Source organism: Callithrix jacchus, chromosome 5 (genome assembly GCF_049354715.1).
Source record: "Callithrix jacchus isolate 240 chromosome 5, calJac240_pri, whole genome shotgun sequence".
Lineage (NCBI taxonomy): Eukaryota > Metazoa > Chordata > Mammalia > Primates > Cebidae > Callithrix > Callithrix jacchus.
The window spans coordinates 158,437,956-158,447,606 of record NC_133506.1 but is presented as its reverse complement, the minus strand read 5'-3'; the positions used below and the strand labels follow the sequence as shown (position 1 = coordinate 158,447,606).

At 39.3% G+C, this 9,651-nt stretch overlaps 1 long non-coding RNA gene across 1 annotated transcript; it reads left to right on the top strand.

Moving 5' to 3' along the window:
- Nucleotides 1-171: 171 nt before the first annotated feature.
- On the top strand, nt 172-8,936 carry LOC144582781 (uncharacterized). The gene is made up of 2 exons (XR_013536221.1): nt 172-7,245; nt 7,483-8,936. It is a non-coding gene; the product is annotated as an uncharacterized LOC144582781 (long non-coding RNA).
- The last annotated feature ends 715 nt before the right edge of the window (nt 8,937-9,651 follow it).

The window sequence follows — 9,651 nt, the reverse complement described above, 5'->3', positions numbered from 1 at the left end:
CAGGCTCAGTCAGTCCTCAGATAACTTCAGCCCCCAGAAACCCTGGGGCTTCATAAGACAACCTGAGCCAGAACCACCCAGCAAAGCTGTCCCTAGATTCCTGACCCATAGAAACAATGAGATCGTAAAGGTTTATGTTTTCAGATGCTACATTTCAGGATAGTTGGTAACTGATGCCTCACGTAACTTACATTTACTGAATTCCTACTCTGTGCTAAGGGGTGTCAGGGAATACACCGTGACAATCGAAACCAGACAAATACTTTATCCTCACGGAAAAACCCTATTCTGGGCCAGGCTCGGTGGCTCACGCCTGTAATCCCAGCACTTTGGGAGGCCAAGGCAGGTGGATCACGAGGTCAGGAGTTTAAGACCAGCATGGCCAACATGGTGAAATTTCATTTCTACTAAAGATACATAAAAATTAGCTGGGCATGGTGGTGTGCACCTGTAATTGCAGCTACTCGGGAGGCTGAGGCAGGAGAATTGCTTGTACCCGGGAGTCAGAGGCTGCCGTGAGCCGAGCGAGATAGCACCACTGCACTCCAGCCTGGGTGACAGGGTGAGACTCCATCTAAATAAACAAACCAGAAAAACCCTATTACTAAGTTTTTGATATCCATATTCATTAATACTAACCTGAATGCACAAACAAGGTTTTCTGGAGCTAAGAATATTATTTACTTACTACACATAATTGTAGGGTTCCCTTGTGCCTCAATTCTTACATCTAGTGCGACAAAATGAGAGCCAAACACATCCTATACATAAAGGGGATTGTAGGGGAGGAACCATGAAAAATAATCCTAGTTTTTATTACAGGAGATGCAGCTATTTCGCCTCTCCTGAGAGTTTCTTTGGTAAGCATCCTGGGTTCTTACTTTTACTTTATGGAATGAAAATAAATATCCCCAGAGGAAAGATAAGCCCAGATGTCTCCATAATCCTGAGTCTCACCCTCCCTTGAAATGTATATTCGTACCTTCCATCGCTTGCTTTTAGCGGCAGTCGAGGGTACGTTTTAGTAAGAGGCTCCCCAGGAACCTCTAACTTTGCAGCTCCACAACTATAACATGACATTAATCAGAAAATAAAAATTCTGAAACAAGTTGAATGTTTTATCACATAGGAATGGTAAAATAAGTAATGAGAGAGAAACTAAACATTCGGTGCATGTGGCATCAGGAATATATCAGATATCTAGAATAAATCTGACTAAGGTATACAAGATACAGAAAACTACAAAATATTACTGAGAAAAAAATCAATAAAATAGTAATAAATGTAGGGAATATATGCTATAATCAGTGATGGAAAGTCTCAATATTGCTAAGGTGTCTATTCTTGTCAAGCTGATTTATGGATTTAATGCAATGTCAATGAAAATACCAGCAGGTTCTTTTGTAGCAATTGACAAGCTCATTCTCAAATTTTCCTAGAAAAACAAGGAACCCAGAATAGCCAATGCAATATTTTAAAAAATAAAACAAACTTCAGTTATTATAAATCTGCCTGCTACAAATCATATACTTTATTATCTTCTCTAAATTAACAACTGTGATGCTGGCTTAAGGATAGGTAAATAGATGAGCGTAACAGAGAGAAGCATCCATACTTGTATATACAAGCGCCTGATTTATTACTAATGCTTTATTGTAATATAATATCTTTAATAAAAGGTGCTGAATCAACCAGATGTCCACATAGAAAGAAAGAAATACTGACACTACCTCACACCATATGTAAAACTTAATTCAATATGGGCTATAATAAGAGTTAAATCAATCAAGCTTCTAGAAAACAATATAGAAGAACATCCTCATTAATTTGGGGGACAAAAGCATTTCCTAAATAGAACACAAAAAAGCATTAATCGCCGGGCGCGGTGGCTCATGCCTGTAATCCCAGCACTTTGGGAGGCTGAGGTAGGTGGATCACGAGGTCAAGAGATCGAGACCATCCTGGTCAACATGGTGAAACCCCATCTCTACTAAAAATACAAAAAATTAGCTGGGCATGCTGGCACATGCCTGTAATCCCAGCTACTCAGGAGGCTGAGGCAGGAGAAATGCCTGAACCCAGGAGGCAGAGGTTGAAGTGAGCCAAAATTATGCCATTGCACTCCAGCCTGGGTAACAAGAGTGAAACTTCGTCTCAAAAAAGAGAAAGCATTAATCATAAAAGAAAATATAGGAAAATCAGACTTTATTCACATTAAAAACTTCTGTTTGTTTGAGAACATTGAGAGAATAGATGCAGTAAGCCAATGGAGAGACAGACTATAAACTGGAAGGAGGCATTTGGAATACATCTGTCTCTCAAAGGACTCTAGTCCTGAAATATAAACTCCTACAAATCAGTCAGAGAAACGAAGACAACCCATGCTGTGTCACAACCTATGGCTATTGTAAGGTTTCGAGGAGTTATGTAAGGCTCATAAACAGTGCTTTAAAATTTTAGCAAATTGATTCACTGCCACTCAAAGGATGAAAGTGTCAGCCCAACAGTTGAATCTCTGTATGGGAAGCCCTCTACACAACTTCAGAACACTTAGTTATTGACCCTCTTTTACCATTGTTTTTAAAATAGGAATAATAAATTCTAAAATTGAATGCAGTGCTTAATAAGATGTCATGTGATGTTTTGACTGAATAAGTTGAACTCTTTAATTCTCTAACTCTTCGATAACCATAAACTCTTCAAACTTGTACCTGAATCAAAGACATTGATCAATGCCGTTTAAACTGTCAAAATGGCAATGTTCTGTTTATCAGGTGATGAAAGTCTCATTGATTTGCATTCAAAGGTGGTGAGGAACTTAGAACCTATGAGTCTAAGTCATAGGTTCTAAGATTCTAAATTCTCATTGATTTGGTTCTAAGGTTCTAAAAGTATTATTGATTTGCATTCAAAGGTGGTGAGGAACTTAGTACTACACCTGTCCTCTGATGGTGGGGCACACACATTGTGATACATCTTTATTTGCTCTTTGGTACAGTTGTAATTTGCAAGTCTGATTATGTCATAATTTTGAATGAAACAAATCAAGAAAGTAACAGATCATGAAAAATTTTTACTGAGTCAGGAAATTATGAGCTAGAGAAGACCTCGGTCCTGTTGACTTATAAACTGGATTAGAAATACCATAAGCATATCAGGAGCCACAGATTATGTATGGCATGGATCTCCCATAAATAACAATTTTATTCTGTTATATAGATGGACAATGGCAAATAATTTAATGATGCTAATTTAATAGTAGCCAATTTGATACATTTTATATTAAAAATATTGATATATCATGAGTGAGCTCCCATTCACAATTGCTACAAAGAGAATAAAATATCTAGAAATACAACTTACAAGGGATGTGAAGGACCTCTTCAAGGTGAACTACAAACCACTACTCAAGGAAATAAGAGAGGACACAAACAAATGGAAATACATTCCATGCTCATGGATAGGAAAAATCAATATCATGAAAATGGCTATACTGCCCAAAGTAATTTATAGATTCAATGCTATCCCCATCAAGCTTCCAGTGACTTTCTTCACAGAATTGGAAAAAACTACTTTAAATTTCATATGGAAGCAAAAAGAAGCCCGCCTAGTCAAGATAATCCAAAGCAAAAAGAATAAAGCTGAAGGCATCACATCAAACTATACTACAGAGCTATAGTAACTAAAACAGCACGGTACTGGTACCAAAACAGATATATAGACCAATGCAACAAAACAGAGGCCTCAGAAATAATGCCACACATCTACAAGCATCTGATCCTTAACAAACCTGACAAAAACAAGCAATGGGGAAAGGATTTCCTATTTAATAAATGGCATTGGGAAAACTGGCTAGCCATATGCAGAAAGTTGAAACTAGATCCCTTTCTTACACCTTATACAAAATTAACTCAAGATGGATTAAAGACTTAAATGTAAGGCCTCACACCATAAAAACCCTAGAAGAAAACCTAGGCAATACCATTCAGGACATAGGCATGGGCACAGACCTCATGACTAAAACACCAAAAGCAGTGGGAACAAAAGCCAAAATTGACAAATGGGATCTAAGTAAACTAAAGAGCTTCTGCACAGGAAAAGAAACTATCATCAGTGTGAACAGGCAACTTACAGAATGGAAGAAAATTTTTGCAATCTAACCATCTGACAAAGGGCTAATATCCAGAATCTACAAATAACTTCAACAAATGTACCAGAAAAAAACAAACAACCCCATTAAAAAGTGGCTGAACAATATGAACAGGTACTTCTCAAAAGAAGAAATTTATGTGGCCAACAAAAATATAAAAGAAAGCTTATCATCACTGGCCATTAGAGAAACACAAATCAAAACCACATTGAGATACCATCTCACATCAGTTAGAATAGCAATCATTAAAAAGCTGGGAAACAAAAGATGCTGGAGAGGATGTGGAGAAATAGGAATGCTTTTACATTGTTGGTGGGAGTGTAAATTATTTCAACCATTGTGAAGACAGTGTGGCGATTCCTCAAGGGTCTAGAACTAGAAATGCCATGTGACTCAACAATCCCATTACTAGGTATATACTCAAAGAATTACAAATCATTCTATTATAAAGACACACGCACAGGTATGTCTATTGAGACACTGTTCACAATAGTAAAGACTTGAAACCAACCCAAATGCTCATCAATGATAGACTGGATAAAGAAAATGTGGCATATATACACGTGGAATACTATGCAGCCATGAAAAAGGACGAGTTCATGTCCTTTGCAGGGACATGGAGGAATCTGGAAACCATCATTCTCAACAAACTAACACAAGAACAGAAAACCAAACACCACATGTTCTTACTCATAAGTGGGAGCTGAACAATGAGGACACATGGACACAGAGAGGGGACCATCATACACTGGGGCTTGTTGGAGGGTAGGGGGCAAGGGGAGGGGTAGCATTAGGAGAAATACCTAATGTAGATAATGGATTGATGGGTGCAGCAAACCACCATGGCACATATATACCTATGTAACAAACCTGCACATTCTGCACATATACCCCAGAACTTAAAGTATAATGATAATAATAAAATTGATATATACTATGAAGAGTATATAAAGTACACAAAAATTTCAAATAAAACCTAAGAATTCCAAGATTTTATCCACTTGCTGAGGGTCCCTTAGGCAACAAATCCCAAGACTCTGGGAATGAATGTTCATGCTCCTCTTAGGGAGTGAGGTTTATGAAGGTCTCATAGTCATCTAAACTAACCCTCTTATTTCACAGTTGAACATTCTGAGTTCCAAATAGGCAAAGCTAGTGGCAGAGCCGGGGCCAGAGCCTGGGAGTTCTGCCACCCGCTCTGGAGGGTTTTCTGTTTTGTTTCCAGAACATGACAGGTGCTGTAGCATGAACCATTAACAATATGCCTGAAGCTGAAGCTGTGTTCAGTGGTTTACCAAGACCTCTTAGAAAAAGACCTTGAAACGCTGTCATGGTTTTTTTTTGTTTTTGTTTTTGTTTTTTGCCAAGTTGCCCTGAAATCATGGATGGATTAGTCTCTGCAGATTACATGACAGATATTTAGTAATTAGCCCATAGGTTTAAATAGTGTTCTACCAAACTCACTCAAATGGAACACAAATGCCCTAATTGAGTTTCAGTTTTCACAAGCAATATGCCTAAGGAAGAGTAGAGAGAAAAGGACAGCACTGTGATGTATTTGCAGTGACAACTTGGCTTAAAAATAGCCCTGAAAAGAAGTGGCCATTAATGATACAACATTCATGCAGGGACACACGGTCCAACTCCAATCAGAGTTATAATTTTTGGAGCATTTCTAAGGCCCGGTTGTTTTTTTTTAATTTTTCCTTTTAAAGTTTCAGAAATGGGGAAAGAACGAACATAGCAAATCTCCACCAATCAGAATGAAATATTTAATCTAATTTTTATGAGAACGTTAGTGTTTTCCAAGTTTTTCTCTGAGAACAATGGAAAGAATGTGGGTGGATAAACGATTTTTAAAAAGTGCAAATCCGGGCTCTTTTGATTTCGCCAAATGCTCTGCCGTGATGGAAATGATCTGTCATCTGCTGCCTTGAAGGTGCTGGAAAGGTCGTGAGCCTTGGAGCAGCTGCAGACATCACGCACTTGGGGACGGGTGATCTGCTTCCTGTTCCTCTGCCATGTGCGTTTATGTCACACGACGTTTGGCTTTGGTTTTCAAGGCTGTGTGTGCGCATGCTGCTTTCGGCGCTATCCTTCCTCTTGCCAGCCATGAGATTCTCTCCATAATTTCTACTCCTGCTCATCTGAGACAATCACCCTGATCCCTATTTCATTTTCTTACTTGAAAAAAAAAAAAATACGCCAGGCGTGGTGGCTCATGTCTGTAATCCCAGCACTTTGGCAGTCTGAGGCAGGCGGATTGCCTGAGGTCAGGATTTTGAGACCAGTCTGGCCAACATGGTGAGACCCCGTCTCTACCAAAAAATACAAAAAACTTAGGCATGGGGCGTGCACCTGTAGTCCCAGCTACTCGGGAGGCTGAGGCAGGGGAATTGCTTGAACCAGGGAGGTGGAGTTTGCAGTGAGCCAAGATCGCACCACTGCACTCCAGCCTGGGCAACGGAGCAAGAATCCATCTCAAAAACACAAAACAAAACCAAGTAACTGGTGATTTTTTTCTGACACCGCATATGCACCAGAAGAAATATACATAAATTTTTTGAATAAAATTGTTATGTTAGAACAGTTTTAGATTTGATAGAAAAGGTACAGAGATAATACAGAGAGCTTCTGTAAATGCCATAGCTTCCCCTGTTAACCATACTGCATTAGTATGGTACATGTGTCACAAGTAGTGAGCCAATATTAATAGATTATTATTAACTAAAGGTCATACTTTATTCAGATTTCCTTAGTTTTTACCTAATGTCCCTTTTCTGTTCCAGGAAACATCTAGAATGCCTCATCACAGTTAGTAATTCTGTCTCCCTACGTTCTTTTTGGCTGTGACAGTTTATCAGGCTTCCCTGGGTTTTGGTGACCTTCAAAGTTTTGAGGGGTACCAGTCCTCAAATATATTTTGTAGACTACACCTCAAATGGTATTTGCCTAATGTGTTTCTCCTGATTAAACAGGCTATAAATTTTGGGGGAGAAGACCAGAAACTAAAAGTGCCATCCAGGTTACCTCCTATCAAGGTTATGTGCAATCAACGTGACTGATGTGATGTTAACCTCAATCGCTTGACTGAGGTAGAGTCTGTGGAGTTTCTCTCTCTCTCTCTCTCTCTCTCTCTCTCTCTCTCTCTCTCTCTCTCTCTTCTTGGAGACAGGGTCTTAGCCCAGGCTAAAGTTCAGTGGTGCAGTCACAGCTCACTGTAGCCTTGGCCACCTGGGCTCAAGCAATCCTCCCACCTCAGCCTCCTGAGTAGCTGGGACTACACACATGCACCACATCACTAATTTTTCTTCTCTTTTTTTTTGGTACAGATGGAGTCTCACTTTGTTTTCCAGGTTGGTCTTGAACTCCTAGACTCAAGCAATCCTCCCACCTTGGCCTTTGAAAGTGCTGAGATTAAAGGCATGAGCTACTGCGTCCAGCCTGGCGTTTCTCAACAGTTCAATTGTTTATTGCCCTTTCCAGAGTGTACCTGTAAAGAAAGTCACTATGTGCAATGCACACTTAAGGAAAAGGAAAGAAATGACATTCTTTGGAATTATTCAGTATGGGAGATGTGTCTCTTCTCTGTCATTTATTTCTTTATTCCATCGTTTGCTTACACTGGTATGGATTCGTGGACATTGGTTTTGTATTTTGGGTTATAATCCAGTAATACTTTATTTCATTAGTCAAATTAGTCCAGCTTGGGCCTTTGGAACATCTTTTAGTTGGCTCCTGTGTCCCCGTGTTTTATTCCTAACAGTGTGTGTGGCTTTTTGTTTGATTGTTTTAGCTTTTCTGCCATTACAAGATGCTCTAGGATCATCTTATCTATTTCCTGCCCGGATCCCAGGCATTTCTTCAAAGAACCCTGGTTTCTTTTATTAGAGAATGGCATCAGAAACTAAGATCTGTGTGCTGGGTGCATGTATTGATATTGGGGTATGGATGGTTCTCAGCCTGTGTATACTAACCTGTGCCCGTGTGTGTGTGTGTGTGTGTGTGTGTGTATGTAGGCACACATATCTGTAAATATTTCCATATCTATATTAAGCTAAACATGAGTTCATTCCAATGTCTCAATCCTAAGCTGTCACCACAGAGATCATTCCAGCCGTTTCCCCTTGTCTATCTGTAACTTCCCACTCCAACAGTGAGAAACATGGCTACCACCACCTGCCATCCATTTGATTGTTAATTTCCAGTAGACATAGGCAGTATATCACAATTGTTGGCCACTCTCCCTTCAGTGAGGTTATTCCAAACATTTGCAATAAAGTTAGACTCTTTCAGCACATTCTGTGTTCAATTCTGGGATTTCTGACCTCCTAAATAATTTAAGTTTTTATACATTAAACTTCACTATCTTGGTGCAAAGTTCTGTGGGTGTTCACAAATGCGTACTGTCATATATCCACCATTATAGTATTATACAAGATAATTTCACCACCTAAAAAATCCTGTACTTTACCCATTCAGCCCTCCTTCCTTTCCAGACAATCACTGATTATTTCACTATGTCTATAGTTTTGCCCTTTCCAGAATGTTAAATGTTTCGAATCATATGGTATCCAGCCTTTTCAGATGGGATTCCTTCACTTACTAATATGCATTTAAGATTCATCTGTATATGTCTGTGGTTTGATAGCTCATATATTTGTTGCTAAATGATATTACATTGTATGGATATACCACAGTTTGTCCATTCATCTATTGAAAAATATATTTGTTTCTTCCAGGTTTTGGCAATTATGAATAAAGCCGCTATAAACGTTTGTGTTTAGTTTTGTGTGCACGCAAGATTGTGTAGACATAAGTTTTCAGATCAGTTGGGTACACACCTAAGAACATGATTGCTAGATCACATGGCAGGACTATGTTTAGCTTTGCTGTGAACTGCCAAGCCCTCTTTCAAAGTCGCTGTACGATTTGCATCTCACCAATGATGAACGAGAGCTCCTCTTGCTCTGAAACCTTGCCTGCAATTGGTATTGTCAAGCTCTTGGACGTTAGCCATTCTAATCGGTGTTTAGTGGCATTTTATTGTTTATTATATACTTTTTTTCACCCAGATAATAAAATCCATTGATTTTTTTGAAAGACTTGGGGGCTTTTTAGCTACTTCTCTTCATGAAGTATGCTGCATTCATAGTGTAGGAATTGAGGTTGATTTTCTAGATCTTACAAAGGGTTCCATTACTGTGATTGCCATTTGGTTATTTTATAAGTGGAATGGTTAGTTTTGTTTTTTTGTTTTTTGTTTTTTTTGAGATGGAGTTTCACTCTTGTTACCAAGGCTGGAGTGCAATGGAGCGGTCTCCGCTCACCGCAACCTCCACCTCCTGGGTTCAGGCAATTCTCCTGCCTCAGCCTCCCAAGTAGCTGGGATTACAGGAATGCGCCACCATGCCCAGCTAATTTTTTGTATTTTTAGTAGAGATGGGGTTTCACCATGTTGACCAGGATGGTCTCGATCTCTGGACCTCGTGATCCACCCG